General features: G+C 42.7%; 1 pseudogene; it reads left to right on the forward strand.

Moving 5' to 3' along the window:
- Positions 1-12839: 12839 nt before the first annotated feature.
- LOC126086660 (plasminogen activator inhibitor 1 RNA-binding protein-like) lies at positions 12840-14325 on the forward strand (annotated as a pseudogene).
- The last annotated feature ends 3376 nt before the right edge of the window (positions 14326-17701 follow it).

Consider the following 17701-nt stretch of genomic DNA (forward strand, 5'->3'; position numbering starts at 1 on the left):
AGCTCACAAAACAGTACAACTGTAGACATTGATGGTGGCATTGTATTACTCCTCAGCCCCAGTCCTAGCGCTTTCCTGGCAACCCCAAAGGGACAGAGCAGTGGGAGGAAGGGTCCTGACTGAATTTAACTTCAAAGAGGAAAAATGTAGGAACCTAGGCACTCCTGATCCCCTTTGAAATCAGATTTCTCAACAACACCTCCCCCCACCACATAGGGGAAACTGAGGCGGGGAGGGGTGTGCCCAAGTTCACTCAAGGGGCCTGAGGTGACTGTTGGTTCAATCCGCCCAAACTCCTTTTTCCTAAATTCACTGAGTTTCATCTCTTGCCAGTGATGGTTTTGGGCAGGTCGGGAACAAACTCCACCTGCACAAGGAGAAAGCAAACCCGACCTGACTCAGTCCTGCTATCATTTCCTTCCATTTCCGACTCTTTACCTTGTCACCTGCACAGACCTCAGAGAGGCTGACACCATGTGGGATTCTGTATGGGGTTCACCAGGTAACTCGGGTCCTCATCCTGACTCTCTGAAAGTGAATGTAGCGACACGATTTGCGTTGGCCCATGAACTGTGAAGCGTGTTACCTCTAGGCAGAAGAGTTCAGAACCCCTCAGATGGGAGGCTGACCACCCTGTCTTCCCATCAGCATAATACCTGGCAAGTGTCTACAGGGTGGCTGCACTTTATCCAGGTCCCAGGATGATGGGACGTGGAGCAGAGTTCGCAGAAGACCTATGGCAATAAACTTTCATTGGTATCGGCCACTAAGATTTTTGGGCTGTTTGTTATTGTTTTAGGCTGGATTCTGAGGTGAAGGAAAACCAGAAAAGCATATATGTATATATCAATAAAATGGCTGACACAGTTGTAGACTGGAAAGTCCCAAGTCCATGGCTCAGGGTGGACGCTTCTCCTGATTGACGTAGCTGCAAGGGCTGGCAAACCCAAGATCGGCAGGTTGGAGAGCACGGCTGTTGTTCACAGGCTGTGAAGTTTGATGAATCCCAAGATTGGCAGACAAGACCACAGGGAAGCTGCTAGCTCAAGTCCTGAGAACCGGAGGTCAGATGAACAGGAGCCAGCTGCAGGATTCAGATCTAGCAAAAGCCACTGAGCGCTGCCAGAATGTTTCCCCACGCTCCATGCAGGCCATGTGCCCACAGAAACTCCCTTTCAACTGATTGGCTACTTGCAGCAGATCCCATCATGGGGGTGATCACGTATCAAATCTCAACAGGGAAGCGATCACAACATTATAGGACTGCCAAAACACTGAGAATCATGCCGCAGCCAAGCTGACACACAATAGTAATCATCACAGTTACCCACAGTACAACCTAGGCCACCTAATCCTGTACATCATTTTTCTCTTCTCTGTGAACATTGTTGTCGCTGTTAGTTGCCATTGAGTCAGCTCCTACTCATGATGACCCCAAGGACAAGAGAATGAAATGATGCCTGGTCCTGTGCCATCTTCATGGTCACTATTATGCTCAAGCCCATTGTTTTGGCCACTATGTGTTTACAGTACATTCCAACTTAGAGGGCTCATCTTCCAACTGTGTATCAGAAAATATTCTGTTGTAATCCGTAGGATTTCCATTAACTAACTTTTAGAAGTAATTTGCCAGGCCTTTGTTCCTATTCTGTCATAGCCTGAAAAACCCACTGAAACCTGTCCACCATGGGTGGTCCTGCCGATGTTTGCAATACTTATCTAATCTGTCTGTTCGTCTTACTGTGGCGGCTTGGGTGTTGCCATGATGTGAAAGCTATGAGCCATCCTTACAATCGTTGTTATGCTTGAGCTCATTGTTGCAGCCACCGTGTCAATCCACCTCATTAAGGGTCTCCATCCTTTCTGCTGACCCTGTACTCTGCCAAGCATGATGTCCTTCTCCAGGGACTGATCCCTCCTGACAACATGTCCAAAGTATGTAAGATGCAGTCTCGCCATCCTTGCTTCTAAGGAGCATTCTGGTTGTACTTCTTCTAAGACAGATTTGTTCCTTCTTTTGGCAGTCCGTGGTATGTTCAATATTCTTCGCCAACACCACAATTCGAAGGCATCAGTTCTTCTTTGGTCTTCCTTATGCATTGTCCAGCTTTCACATGCATATGATGCGATTGAAAATACTATGGCTTGGGTCAGGCGCACCTTAGTCTTCAAGGTGACATCTTTGCTCTTCAACACTTTAAAGAGGTCCTTTGCAGCAGATTTGCCCAATGCAATGCATCTTTTGATTTCTTGACTGCTGCTTGCATGGCTGTTGATTGTGGATCCAAGTAAAATGAAGTCCTTAACAAATTCAGTCTTCTCTCCGTTAATCATGATGTTGCTCATTGGTCCAGTTATGTTTTGTTTTCTTTATATTGAGGTGCAATCCATACTGAAGGCTTTGGTCTTTGATATTCATTAGTAAGTGCTTCAAGTCCTCTTCACTTTCAGCAAGCAAGGTTGTGTCATCTGTATAACGCAGGTTGTTAATGAGTCTTCCTCCAATCCTGATGCCCCGTTCTTCTTCATATACTCTAGCTTCTTGGATTATTTGCTCAGCACACAGATTGAATAGGTGTGGTGAAAGAATACAACCCTGACGCACATCTTTCCTGACATTAAACCACTCAGTATCCCCTTGTTCTGTCCGAACAACTGCTTCTTGATCTATGTAAAGGTTCCTCATGAGCACAATCAAGTGTTCTGGAATTCCCATTCTTCACAATGTTATCTGTAATTTGTTATGATCCACACAGTCGAATGCCTTTGCATAATCAATAAAACACAGGTAAACATCCTTCTGGTATTCTTTGCTCTCAGCCAGGATCCATCTGACGTCAGCAGTGATATCCCTGGTTCCACGTCCTCTTCTGAAACCGGCCTGAATTTCTGGCAGTTCCCTGTCAATATACTGCTGCCACCGTTTTTGAAAGATCCTCAGCAAAATTTTGCTTGCGTGTGATATTAATGATACTGTTCTATAACTTAATTCGGTTGGCTCACCTTTCTTGGGAATAGGCATAAATATGGATCTCTTCTAGTCAGTTGGCCAGGAAGCTGTCTTCCATATTTCTTGGCATAGACAAGTGAGCACCTCCAGCGCTGCATCTGTTTGTTGAAACATCTCAATTGATATGCCATCAATTCCTGGAGCCTTGTTTTTCGTCAATGCCTTCAGAGCATCTTGGACTTCTTCCTTCAGTACCATCAGTTCCTGATCTTATGCCACCTCTTGAAATGGCTGAACATCGACTAATTCTTTTTGGTATAATGACTCTGTGTATTCCTTCCATCTTCTATTGATGTTTCCTGGGTCATTTAATATTTTCCCCATAGAATCCTTCATTATTGCAACTCGAGGCTTGAAGTTTTTCTTCAGTTCTTTCAGCTTGAGAAACGCTGAGCGTGTTCTTCCCTTTTGGTTTTCCATCTCCAGCTCTTTGCACATGTCATTATAATACTTTCCTTTGTCTTCTCAAGAGGTCCTTTGAAATCTTCTGTTCAGTTGTTTTACTTCATCAATTCTTCCTTTTGCTTTAGCTGCTCGACGTTCAAGAGGAAGTTTCAGAGTCTCTTCCGACATCCATCTTGGTCTTTTCTTTCTTTCCTGTCTTTTCAATGACCTCTTGCTTTCTTCATGTATGATGTCCTTGATGTCATTCCACAACTCATCTGGTCTTCTGTCACTAGTTTTCAATGCATCAAATCTGTTCTTCAGATGGTCTCTATATTTAGGTGGGATATACTCAGGGTCATATTTTGGCTCTCGTGGACTTGCTCTGATTTTCTTCGGTTTCAGCTTGAACTTGCATATGAGCAATTGATGGTCTGTTCCACAGTCGGCCCCTGGCCTTGTTCTGAGTGATGATATCAAGCTTTTCCATTGTCTCTTTCCACAGGTGTAGTCAATTTGATTTCTGTGCGTTCCATGTGGCGAGGTCCATGTATATAGTCGCTGTTTATGTTGGTGAAACTGACAGACATGTGGGGGGTATAAGATCATATCATCTGCAAATAGGGATACTTTTACTTCTTTGTTACCAGCTTGGATGCCCTTTATTTCTTTTTCTTGCCTTACCGCTCTGGCTCAGACCTCCAGCAAAATGTTGAATAAAAGTGGTGGTACAGGACATCCTTGTGTGGTTCCCATTCTGAAGGGCAATGCTTTCAGACTCTGTCTACTACGATGTTGGCTGTTGGCTTTGTGTAAGTGTCCTTTATTATGTTGAGGAATTTGCCTTCTATGTCTATTTTGCTAAGCGTTTTTATCATGAATGGGCATTGGACTTTGTCAAATACCGTTTCTGCATCAATCGATAATATCAACTGGTTCCTATCTTTTATTTTATTTATGTGATGGATAACATTGACTGTTTCTCAAATGTTGAAGCAGACCTGCATGCCTGGCATGAATTCCACTTGGTCATGGTGAATTATTTTCTTTGATATGTTTTTGAATTCTATTGGCTAGAATTTGTTGAGGATTTTTGCATCTAAGTTCATGGGGGATAAAAAAGTTCATGGGGGATATTGGTGTTTAATTTTCTTGTTGTGTTGTGGCGTTACCTGTTTTTGGTATCAGGGTTACGCTGGCTTCATAGAAAGAGTTTGGGAGTATTCCATCCTTTTCTATGCTCTGACATACCTTTAGTAGTACTGGTGTTAACTCTTCTCTGAAAGTTTGATAGAATTCTCCAGTGAAGCCCTCAGGGCCAGGGCTATTTTTTTCCCTTGGGAGAATTTAAATTACCTCTTCAGTCTCTTCTTATAAGTTTATTTTGTTGTTCTACCTATGTCTGTGATAGTTTAGGTAGGTAGTGTGTTTGTAGACATTTGTCCATTTCCTCTAGGTTTTCAAATTTGTTAGAGTACAATTTTTCATGATAATCTGATATGATTCTTTAAATTTCAGTAGGTTTCTGTTTTGATATTTCCCATTTCATTTCTTATTCAAGTTACTTGCTTTGTCTGCTGTTTTTCTTTTATCAGTCTGGACAATGGTTTATTGATTTTGTTGATCTTTCCAAAGAACCAGCTTTCAGTCTTGTTAACTCTTTCAATTGTTTTTCTGTTCTCTATTTCATTTATTTCTGCTCTAATTTTTATTATTTCCTTTCTTCCAGTGCCGAAGGGATTTTTTTACTGCTATCTCTCTATTTGTTCAAGTTGTAGGGTAAGTGTTTTGATTTTGGCCCTTTCTTCTTTTTGGATGTGTGCATTTACTGCAAAAATGACCTCTGAGCACTGCTTTTGCTATGTCCCAAAGGTTCTGGTTGAATGTGTTTTCGTTCTCATTTGATTCTGTGACTGTCTTTGTTCTTCCCTTAATTTCTTCTATAACCCAGTAGTTTTTGACCAAGGTGTTGTTCAGTTTCCATGTATTTAATTTTTTTCTTTGCTCTTTCTGTTATTCATTTCCACCTTTTATGGCTTTACGGTCAGAGAAGATACTTTGTAATATTTCAACGTTTTGGGTTCTGTTAAGGCTTGCTTTTGTGGCCTAGTATGTGGTCTTCTCTAGAGAGTGTTCCATGTGTGTTGCAAAAGAAAGTATACTTGGCTGCTGTTGGATGGAGTGTTTTGTATATGTCTATGAGGTCTTTTTTTTTTTTTTTTATGAGGTCAGGTTGGTTGATTGTGGTATTTAGATCGTCCATGTCTTTACTGAGTTTCTTTTTGGATATTCTGTCCTTCACCAAAAGTGGCGTATTGAAGTCTCTTACTATTATTGTAGCGCTAAGTCTCTTTTCAATGCTGTTAGAGTTTCTTTTATGTATTTTGAAGCCCTGTCATTGGGCACATAAATATTTATTGTGGTTATGTCCACCTGGTATATTGACCCTTTAATCATTACATAGTGTCCTTCCTTATCCTTTGTGGTGGATTTAAAGTCTATTTTGTCAGAAATTAATTTTGCCACCCCTACTATTTTGGTCATTACTCTTTTTTGGTCATTGTTTGGTTGATGTATTTTTTCCATCCTTTGAGTTTTAGTTTGTTTGTTTCTTTAAGTCTAATGTGTGTCTCTTGTGGGCAACATATAGATGGATAGTGTTTTTTATCCATTCTGTCACTCTCTGTCTCATTATTAGTGCATTTAGTCCATTTACAGTCAGTATAATTATGGGTAGGTATGAGTTTAGTGGTGTCATGTTGGTATCTTTTTTGTGTGTTGTTGACAGTTCCTTTTTTCCACTTCATTTTTTGTGCTGAGTATTTTATCTCTATATATTGTCTTTTCCTCATTTTCATTGTTGTTGATTTTGTTTTTCCTGCATCTTTATGTTTTTCTTGTATTTTATTTTGATGTGTAGAATTGTTAGTCTCCTTTGTGGTTACCTTATTATTTACCCCTATTTTTCTAAGCTTAAATCAAACTTTTATCTCTCTATATTGCCTTGACTTCCTCTCCATATGAAAGATCCATGACTTCATTTTTTATTCCCTCTTTATTGATTTAATGTTGTTATCTTTTACATATTGATGTTCCCGTTTCCCTGTTTTTAGGGTTTCAGCATTGATTTATTTTTGTGACTTCCCTATCTAGGTTGATATTTGGTTGTTCTGTCCTGTGTTCTAGTTTTGAGTTGTTTTCTGATGTTATTAATTTTCTGACCCGAGGACTCCCTTTAGTATTTCTTGTAATTTTGGTTTGGTTTTTACAAATTCCCTTAACTTCTTTTTATCTGGAAATGCCCTTATTTTGCCATCATATTTGGGAGTCAGTTTTGCTGGATATATAACACTTGGCTTTTGGATTTCCATTTGCTGTCTGTCTATGGATTCTTGCAGCCTGTTAAATTTGTCATTATGCCATTATATAACCTTCTTATGTTCATCTGTTGCTTTGTCTGTGTGTTCCTTGACATGGTCTCCATTTTTCCTAATCTCCTTTTTGATCTCTTAAAGAACTCTGTATATTAATCTTTTGAATTCTGCCCCTAGAAACTCTAAGACCCTCTCTCCCTCCAAGAGGTTTCTTGGTCCTTTGTTTTGGTCACTTGCTGAAGCCATCATGGTGTGCCTCTTTATATGATTTGATATTGACTGTTGACTCTGAACCACCAAAAATGTATTATATTTATTTCATGTTTGCTTACTGTGTCCTAGCTTCTTGTTTTGTTTTGGTATGCCCAAGTAGTCTGGTCATGTGAGCTACATTGATTATTGGCGTCTTTGAAGCTCTCAGGTCCTGTCACCAGGTGGTTAGACGTGTTACTAGGTACACGAACCCAGGAGTCCATTTACTTTTCTTGAGTGGGTACACTTCAGGTGTCCAGGTCACTGGTCATCGAGTGCGTGGTGCAGGGTGTCACCTACAATCCTAGAAGGGCAGGACTACGCAGGGGTGATTGGAGCAGGCACAGGTATCTGGTTGCAGTTGGGGGTTATGTGCTGAGCAAGGTTAGGGGGATGACAGCTGCCGCTGAGCGCCTGAGTGGAATTTATGTCCCTGTTCCCTAGAGTGCGGAAGTGGGTGAATTTTGTAACTGGACTCTGGGTACCCAGTACTGTTGGCTGTAGAGACTGAGAGGCAACACTTATTCTCAGACCCCTGTTGCGGGTGGCTAGGTGGAGTGAGTGGAGCCACCAGTTCTCAGGCCCCTGATGTGAGTAGGTAAGGACCCTGCTTTATGGGCAGGGTGGTGTCAGATGTCATGAATCTGCCACTCCCCGTTAACTGTTGCAGTTGAAAATAGGCTTCAGGTATATACCCTGTTGTACTGTGGTAATGAGGACGTATGCTGTTGAAATGGCCCCACACAGGTCTAGGTAGGGGTGAAGGGCATTCAAAGTCTGTGGATCCTTTGTGCCTGTATCTAGCCAAAGGGGCTGTGCCTGCCCTGAGTTCCTGATTTAGGGGAGCTGGCAGATTATTTTTTCCTGTTTATTAATTTGTTCCCTCTCCACAGCTGGCAGAATGGCTTGGGATGAGCTACAGGTTGTACTTGTGGCCCAGGGGGCAAGGCAATAGCTGTACCAGAGTGGGGGGAGGGGGTGAGTAAGTGGGGTAGAGGTATTTCCCAAAGGGGAGAAGGGATTTTTTCATCCATTGTGGTAGGTTAGACACTTCCACTTAACATTCACAGATTCAGCACTGCTTCTCCCTGGTTCCGGAGGCTTGAGCAGACTCTCCACCGCTCAGTTTCTTCAGGTGTGGAAAATGCATCCCGAGCACTGCTGCTTGCCTTAGGCAGTGTGAGCCAGCCGATCTAGACTCCAAGGTGCTGGCCAGATCAGGTCTGGCAAATCCTTGGTGCTTCTGAACTGTGTCTCCCTCCCTGTAACACTCAGTCCAGATCCTCAACTTTGTATTTGGTGTTCAGGGCTCCTACATTGTAATACATAATTGATTCAATTGTTTCTTCAGGTCTTTGTTGTAAGTGGGAACATAGGAAGCATCTGACTAGCCCACCATCTTGGCGCCACCTTCCCTCAATCTCTCTTGTGATATAAAAGTGCAGATGGAGCCAAGTAAGCAGGCAAACAGAATGGGGGAAGATAGATGCCACACCACATGAGATCTCCATGGAACCAAGAAAGAGAAGTTGAAGAGTGATAGGGACCATCTCCCAGAGCCAACAGAGAGTCTTCCCCTATAGCTGGCACTCTGAATTCAGACTTCTAGCATCTTAAACTGTGAGAAAATGCATTTGCTACAGCCACCCACTTGAGGTATTTCTGCTGTAATAGCACTTGATAACTAAGACAATAACCTACTATATGCTCTATCCTAAAGTCTATGTGCACTGGAGAAGAATGTATGTACTACTGATGTTGTGTGGAGTGTTCTATATAGTTCTACTAGGTCTAGTTGGTTTATAGTGTTGTTCAAAGCCTCTATTTCCCTATTGATGTTCTGTATAGACATTCTGTCCATTTTTGAAACAACTAAGGCTGTAGAACTATTTCTACGCTCAGTTCTGTCATGTTTACTTCATCTATTTTAGGGCTCTGTTGTTAGGTAATATCTTCTTAATGAATTGACCCTTTTATCAGTGTGTAATGTCCTTGTCTGTTGTAACAGATTTTGACCTAAAGTCTATTTCGTCTGATATTAATACAGCCATCCAACTCTTTTGGTTGCTATTTGCATAGAATTTTTTTTCCCATCCTTTCAGTTTCAACCCATTTGTGTATTGGATCTAAAGTGCGTCTCTTGTAGACAGCATATCGACACATGAAAACTTAGGGAAAGAAGTCTTACCTAATATACAAATGGGAATCACTAGTATGTAGAGGGCAGTTTAAGTCATGAAAGTGGTTGTGAATGAGCGGAATGACTCGAGAATACAGTCAAGAACACAACTTTGGGGCATTCTTACTGGGAGATAGGGGCATGTCTCTCAACCTTACTTTCTTCAGAGGTGACTTTTTTGGGCCCTGATGTCCTCTCTGGAGCCCTGGTGGCACAGTGGTGAAGAAATCACTTGCTAACCAAGAGGTCGACAGTTCAAATCCACACTGCTTGGAAACACCATGGGACAGTTCTGTTCTGTCCTATGGGGTTGCTGTGAGTCGGAATGGACTCTATGGCGACAGGTTAATGTCCACTCCAGCCCGAAGAGCTTTTGACAATTGTTGCACACACTTATTTCAGACTGTTGCATCTGAAGGCCAGGTGGCCAAGGATCAAGTGTATTTTTTGTCATAGCATACAGCAGGTGCTCAATAAAGCTTTGTTGAGTAAACAAATATCAGTGTAGACTGGTTGTGTACTTATCTTACATCTAATGAAGTTATGCCAGATACCACTTGTAAGATTCTTCTTTAAATGTTTTGAATTTTGGTTGATAACTGATTTTCTCTAGTGATCAGGGTATTGGAAGAGGAGACTCTGGCAACTCTGTAATGCTCTTCAGAGACCGGAAGCATAAAGGTCGTTGAGGCCGTGGACATTTCAGCCTGGGAGTATGTGGAGGAGGCTGCTGATGAGAACCACATGGCCAGTTGGGTGGGTAAGGTAGACAAGAGCTGGGTAGCAAAGTAGAGCGGCAGTCATGTGGTAGAGTGTGATGCCAGTCATGTGTGGGAGGGTGGCCCCTTCCCTGTGGGCAAATTAGGGAGTGGGGACTCCAGTTGTGTTTGGGAGGGGAATCAAGGCCCAGGAACACAGTTGGGAGGGTAAAGGGGAAGAGTGTGGCAGAGGTCCAGAAAGACAGCTGGGAGGAGGAGGGGGAGGGTCTAGCTTAGGTCCAATAACACAGCTGGGAGAAGATGGACTGTATGGTTAAGGTCCAGGAACACAGATGGGAGGAGGTAGGGGAGGTTTTGGCCAAGGTCCAAGAACACAGCTGGGAGGTGGTAGGGGACGTTTTAGCCAAGGTCCAGGAACACAGCTGGTAGGAGGAGGTGGAATGGCTGGATAAGATCCAGGAATACAGCTGGGTGGAGGCAGAGAAGGTTTGAGTCAAGGACCAGGAACACAGCTGGGAGGGGGAGGGGGAGGTTTTGTCCAAAGTCTAGGAACACAGCTGGGAGGAGGTGAGGGAGTTTTTGGCCAAGGTCCAGGAACGTAGCTGGGAGGAGGAGGGACAGGGTGTGTCCAAGTCTAGGAACACAGTTGGGAGCAGGAAAGGGAGGGCCTGGCTTTGTTGAGGAAAATATTGGGAGAAGGAGGAGGTGGGTCTGGCTGAAGTCTAGGAACACAGGTGGGAGGAGGAGGTGAAGGGTCTGTCCAAGGTCTAGGAACACAGCTGGTGAGAGGAGGTGGAGAGTCCTTCCAAGTTCTAGCAACACAGCTGGGAGGAGGACTAGGGCTTGACCAAGGTCCTGGAGCACAGCTGGTAGGAGAAATGGTAAGGGTCTGGCAGAAGTCCAGGCACAGCTGAGAGGAAGAGGTGGATGGTGGGGCCTAGGTCCAGGAGCACAGCTGGGTGGAGGTGGGTCTTTCCAAGTTCCAGGAACACAGTTGGGATGAAGAGGTGGAGGTACTGACTGAGGTCCAGGAACACAGCTGGGACGAAGAGCAGGATAGCCTATCCAAGTTCCAGGAACACAACTCAGAGGAGGAGGGAGAGGGTCTGGCCAAGGTCCAGGAACTCAGGTGGGAGGAACAGATGGAGGGTATGGCCAAGATCCAGGAACACAGCTGGGAGGAATGGAAGGAGAGTCTAGCCTAGGTCCAGGAACACAGTGGGGAAGAGGAGGGGGAGGGTCTGAACAAGGTCCTCAGCACATCTGGGAGGAGGAAGTCCAGAGTCTGGCAGAAGTCCAGGAATACAGCTGGGAGGAGTTGGTGGAGGGTCTGACTGAGGTCAAGGAACACACCTGGGAGGACGTGGTGGAGTTTATGGTGAAGGATCCAACCAAAGCCTCGGAAGACATCCTGGTAGAGCACATGGCCCACTCCCCATGTGTGCTGAAATCGTCCTGGGCAAAGAAGGTCTCTCCTGCAGCCCTCTGATTCTGCTGAATAAAAACAGTTAAATTTTTTCAAATATTCCTGTAGAACAGACCAAAGCACTTCAAAATATAAAAGCTGTAACAAAAAGATGCGGGTGTCATCACCTGGCACCTTCCCCTCCACCAGCTCTCTGAAGATCAGCATCAGGAGGTAGAGCGAAGATGTCAGAATAGACAGACGCTTCTGGTGGGCCCTCTTTACAACAAAGACCCGAAAAACAAGTCTTCATGAGTATATTTATGACAGGCTAGGCGCCCTGAGCATCAAAGGCAAGCTTGGAAAACAAACTGAGGGGCAGGGGGAGGAAGAGACGGTTCAGAAGCAGAGAGGACTTACCAGACCTGCATCGTGGAGAGCCCTCAAGCACCATTCCTGGGAGCGGTGGTGACAGGCTGGCACTAGTGTTTGGCCACAGTTTCCTCAGGAAGAAGCAGCCAGCCACACAGCCTAGTCACACCTCCGGAACCAGAGAAGAATGGCGCTCTTGGCAAAAGCTAAGTACTTGTATGTATTTCACCACACCCCCACCCCTGCCTACTCCCACGCCGGCTTCAGTGGCTGACTTCTTTGGGCCGAGATAGGCCCTGTTGAGAGCCTAGAGCCATCGTCCCAGCCTTGGAGATAGAATAAACTTGAAATTGGGGGAAAAGATAATTTGCCAGCTCCACTAACTGGGGGAGCTGAGGACAGACGCATCTCCTGTCCAGGCATAAACGGTCCATGGACTTTGAGTACCTTCCCCTCTGCATGGACCTGTGTGGGCCTATTTCAGAAGAATAGGCCCCTGTTGGCAGACTCCAACCATTTCAGCTGTGCAGTGGAGAGATGGGTGTTTGAAGTTTGACATTGCTTTGCCTGTTAAACAGGGTCCTCACCAACCCACATCATGGGCATAAGGACTGGTGGCTCCACTCAGGTTACCCAGCCACCCACAACAGGGGTCCAAGGATAAGTGGTACCTCCCAGTCCTTATAACCAAAAACATTGGGTGCCCATGGTCTGTCTGCAGAACCCACCTATCTGTATGCTCTAGGAAACAGGGACATGCTTTCCTCAGAGACACATGGGGGACGATTCTTAGCCCCCTGCCTTGTTCAGAGTGTGATCCCCTGCGGTAACCAGATACCATTACCTACACCAATCACCCCTGTCCCTCTAAGACTGTAGGACAGAGCCTGTACCACACACTTGATGATCAGCTACCTGGACACCTGAGCTGAATTCATACAAGAAAAGTGAATGGACTCCTAGACTGATATACCTGATAACAGCTCTAGCCACTGGGGAAAGGATGTCAGAGCTCCAAAGGCAAAAATCATCAAATTAGCTCACTCAACCAACCCATTTGGGCATATCAAAACAAAACAAAGGCCATCTTGTGGGAAGAGCTGAAGCAGGCACTCTTGGCTCAGCACGGCCCACAGCAATCTGTGGAGGAACGCACCGCCCAGCCACCATCATGCCTGGGCACTTACAGGAAGGCTTCGGCTGCGTGGTCACCAACCGATTCGACCAGTTATTTGACGACTAATTGGATCCCTTCGAGGTGTTGAAGGCAGCAGACAACAAGAAAAAAGAAGCCGGCGGGGGTGGTGTTGGGGGCCCTGGGGTCAAGAGCACAGCTCAGGCCGCAGCCCAGACGAACTCCAATGTGGCAGGCAAACAACTGCATAAAGAGTCCCAGAAAGACCGCAAGAACCCACTGCCTCCCAGTGCTGGCGTGGTTGACAGGAAAGAGGAGATGCAGCCACCCATGGCACTTAAAAAAGAAGGAATTAGACGTGTTGGAAGAAGACCTGATCAGGAACTTCAGGGTGAAGGGAAAATAATGGATAGAAGACCAGAAAGGCAACCACCTCGGAAAAGACGATTTGAAAAACCACTTGAAGAAAAGGGTGAAGGAGGAGAATTTTCAGTTGATAGACCAATCATTGACCGGCCTATTCGGGGCCATGGTGGTCTTGGAAGAGGTTGAGAAGGCCGTGGACGTGGAATGGGCCAAGGACATGGATTTGATTCTCGTGGCAAATGTGAATTTGATAGGCATAGTGGAAGTGATAGATCTGGCCTGAAACACGAAGACAAGTGGGGAGGAAGCAGATCTCACAACTGGGGGACTGTCAAATATGAATTAACTGACTTGGATCAATCAAATGTGACTGAGGAAACACCTGAAGGTGAAGAACATCCAGTGGCAGACACTGAGAATGAGGAGAACGAAGTTGAAGAGGTAAAGGAAGAGGGTCCAAAAGAGATGACATTGGATGAGTGGAAGGCTATTCAAAATGAGGATCGGGCAAAAGTAGAATTTAATATCTGAAAACCAGATGAAGGTGCCGATGGGCAGTGGAAGAAGGGATTTGTTCTTCACAAGTCAAAGGGTGAAGAGGTTCATGCTGAAGATTCGGTCATGGATCATCATTTCCGGAAGCCAGCAAATGATATAACGTCCCAGCTGGAGATCAACCTTGGAGAACTTGGCCGTCCAGGACGTGGTGGCAGGGGAGGAAGGGGTGGACGTGGGTGTGGTGGACATCCCAATCATGGCAGCAGGACTGACAAGTCAAGTGCTTCTGCCCCTGATGTAGATGACCCAGAGGCATTCCCAGCTCTGGCCTAACTGGATGCCATAAGACAACCCTGCTTAAAGATCCCAAACAACTAAGAAATTAAAAAAAAAAAGACTCATTCATACCATTCACACCTAAAGACTGAATTTTATCTGTTTTGAAAATGAACTTCTCTTGCTACACAGAAGTAACAAATATGGTAGTCAGTTTTGTATTTAGAAATGTATTGGTAACAGGGATGTTTTCATAATTTTCAGAGATTATGCATTCTTCATGAATACTTTTGTATTGCTGCTTGCAAATAAGCATTTCCAAACTTGAAATATAGGTGTGAACAGTGTGTACCAGTTTAAAACTTTCACTTCATTTGTGTTTTTTAATTAAGGACTTAGATGTTCCCTCAATTACAAAGTGATTTTAAATATTAGACATAATATTGGTTTTAATACCTGCTTTGTGTTTTCACACGTGGTCAGCTGAGACATGTAAACTTGATATGTCAAATTTTATGCTGTGTGGAATACTAACTACTTTATGTATTTTAATTTAGTTTTAATATTTTCATTTTTTGGGAAAAATCTTTTTTTCAATTCTCATGATAGCTGTTATATATGCTAAATCTTTATATACAAAAATATCAGTACTTGGACAAATTCAAAGCACATTGGTTTATTAACCCTTGCTGCTGCAGTGATGCATGGTTCATTAGGTTCAAATTATACTTGTTCACGATTTTAACTATATGACTTTTCCATTTAAAAAAGCAAATTAGATACATTATAGGTGAAAGTTGTTTAAGCTTATTGTTGATAGACAAATCCTGTCGAGTGAAGTAGTTACATGGGTATGGATTTTTTCCCCCTCCAACAGAGTAGTGGAATAGTTTGATTTGGCTAATGCATAATATTTAAAGTATGTAAAATAAGTGTCTGGCCCTTCAGTATGATTTGTATATTTGAAAGGTCCCAAAATCAAAATTGTCCTTCTTTAAACAACTCTTTAACCCTTCCTTGTTCTGAAGAAACCAAAGGGCACTGGCTAGTATGGTGAGAGGGGGAGTATTTTAATTTTTGGAATTTGGAAAGCAGGCAGCTTTACATTATAAGGTTGGAACAGCAGCATAACTATCCATGAAATACAAACAAAAATCTTAAAAAAAAAAAAAAAAAAGCAAGAAGCTACAACACAGTAAGCAAACATAAAAAACTAATACAATAACTTATAGATGGCTCAGAGACAACAGTCAATATCAAGTCACATAAAGAAACAGACCATGATTGCCTCAGCAAGCTCTCAAAACAAAGAGTCAAGGGATCTTCTAGGTGAAAGTGCATTCCTGGAATTATCAGAGGCAGAATACAAGAAATTAATATACAGAACCCTTCAAGATATCAGGAAGGAAATGAGGTAATATGCAGAACAAGCCAAGGAACACACAGATAAAGCAATTGAAGAAATTAAAAAGATAATTCAGAAACATAGTGAAAAATTTAAAAAGCTGGAAAAATCCATAGGCAGACAGCAATCAGAAATCTGGAAGCTTAACAATAAAACTACAGAAGTAAATGCAATAGAAAGTCAGAGGAGCAGAACTGAACAACTGGAAGGCAGAATTCCTGAACTTGAAGATAAAACACTTGGAACTAATATATTTGAAGAAAAATCAGATAAAATAATTTAAAAAAATGAAGAAAACTTAAGAATCATGTGGGACTCTATCAAGAGAAATAACCTGTGAGTGATTAGAGTACCAGACCAGGGAAGGATAACAGAAAATACAGAGAGAATTGTTGAAGATTTGTTGGCAGAAAACTTCCCTGATATCGTGAAAGATGAAAAGATATCTATCAAAGATTCTGGTCGAACTCCACATAAAGTAGATGTTAAAGTCACCAAGACATATTATAATCAAATTAGCCAAAACCAAAGATAAAGAGAGAATTATAAGAGCAGCTAGGGATAAATGAAAAGTCACCTACAAAGGAGAGCCAAAAAGAATAAGCTCGGACTACTCAGCAAAACCATGCAGGCAAGAAGGCAATGGGAATCCTCACGAGAGCATTAAAACAACAACAACAAAAACGTTGCTGTTGCGTCCAACCTACAGCGACCCTATAGGACAGAGTAGAACTGCCCCATGAGCTTTCCAAAGAGTGACTGGTGGGTTGGAACTGCCAACCTTTTGGTTAGCAGCCTAGTTCTTAACCACTGTGCCACCAGGGCTGCCACAGAAGCATAGTCATCAACAATATTTTAAAACTGTAATTCTTAGTTTGTGTCATTTTCAATGGAGGTAATTGTTGTGTTTGTTGATTTTGATGACCTCAAAGAATTTTAAATTTCAGCTTTCTGAACCGTCTTTCATAGGATCCATTGGGATCATTAATGTTTAAAAAAAATTACCAAGGCTCATTCCAAGTTGGGATAATATTGTACTAAGCACAATTCATGAGTCAGATGTAGGTGGACAAAGAACATTAATGTATTTTTTAGTACCAACAGTTGATATTTTACACAGCTTAAAACTGTGTGAGATGAAACTTCTACAAGATATAATTTGCTAGAATATTTAAAAAAAAAAAAAAACTTTTTAAGAGCCAATCAAATGACTGCAATTTGGATGTTTTCATTGAAAATACATTTTTTCTATTAAAAAGTCAAGATTTGAAAACTGAGTTTTTTATATCTTCACTTCAAAGGTGAAATCAGGATGTCTATAATGTCCTGTTTAAAATATATCTATTCCCATAATAATTGATAGTTGGATCCAGTGAGTCATACATGTCCCATTCCATTACTTCTCTTTATTTTGAAATTCAGAAATGTACTCATATGTCTTGTGAAAGTTTTACATTCACCGAACATGCTTTCAAAGTTACTTTTTCTCATTTGCTGTAAGCAAGGGGCTAGGCCTTCTCATAGGCCTGGAGCTTGATATACACTCTGGATTTCTTATTGGATGGCTTTATTGACTCTTTCCACTTGGCTTAAAATATCATCCCACATTCAGGAGTTGCATAAAAGGTTGTAATCTATTTGCACAAATATGCTTTTCATTTTGAGCAGAGGCACTTTCTCCCTTTGGTATTTTATGTATATTTTATTGGGATAATATGTGAATTTGTATGGGCATTGCCCTGATCACCATACATCTGAGCTTGACATCCCTTGAATATCCTTATATGTTTATAATGCAGTTTTTAGAATAAACATGAGAATATCCTATCTGCTCATTTAATTAAAAAGAAGGTGATGTATCATTGTTCTATATTTTAAGGAAAGCCTGGTGGCTTAGTAGTTAAGAGCTGCAGCTGCTAACCAAAGTGTCAGCAGTTCAAATCCACCAGGCACTCCTTGGAAACCCTGTGGGGCAGTTCTGCTCTGTGCTGTATTTTAAAAGGTTGTTGTTTGTGTTTTTTTGTTGCTATTTGCCATGGAGTCCATTCCGACTCACGGCAACTTTATATGACATAATGAAGTCCATCGTTGTGGCTGTTGTGTCAGTCCATCTCATTGGGGGTTTCCCTTGTTTTTGTTGCCTCTTTATGTTACCAAACACAATGTCCTTCTCTAGCGAGTGGTCTTTCCTGATGACACGTCAAAATAAGGAAAACAAAGTAGGTCTTGACATCTTCATTTCTAAGGAGCCTCCTGCTTGTATTTCTTCTAAGACTGACTTGTTTGTTCTTCTGGCACTCCACAGTATATTCAATATTTTTTGCCA

Source organism: Elephas maximus, chromosome 12, assembly GCF_024166365.1.
Source record: "Elephas maximus indicus isolate mEleMax1 chromosome 12, mEleMax1 primary haplotype, whole genome shotgun sequence".
NCBI classification, from domain to species: Eukaryota; Metazoa; Chordata; class Mammalia; order Proboscidea; family Elephantidae; genus Elephas; species Elephas maximus.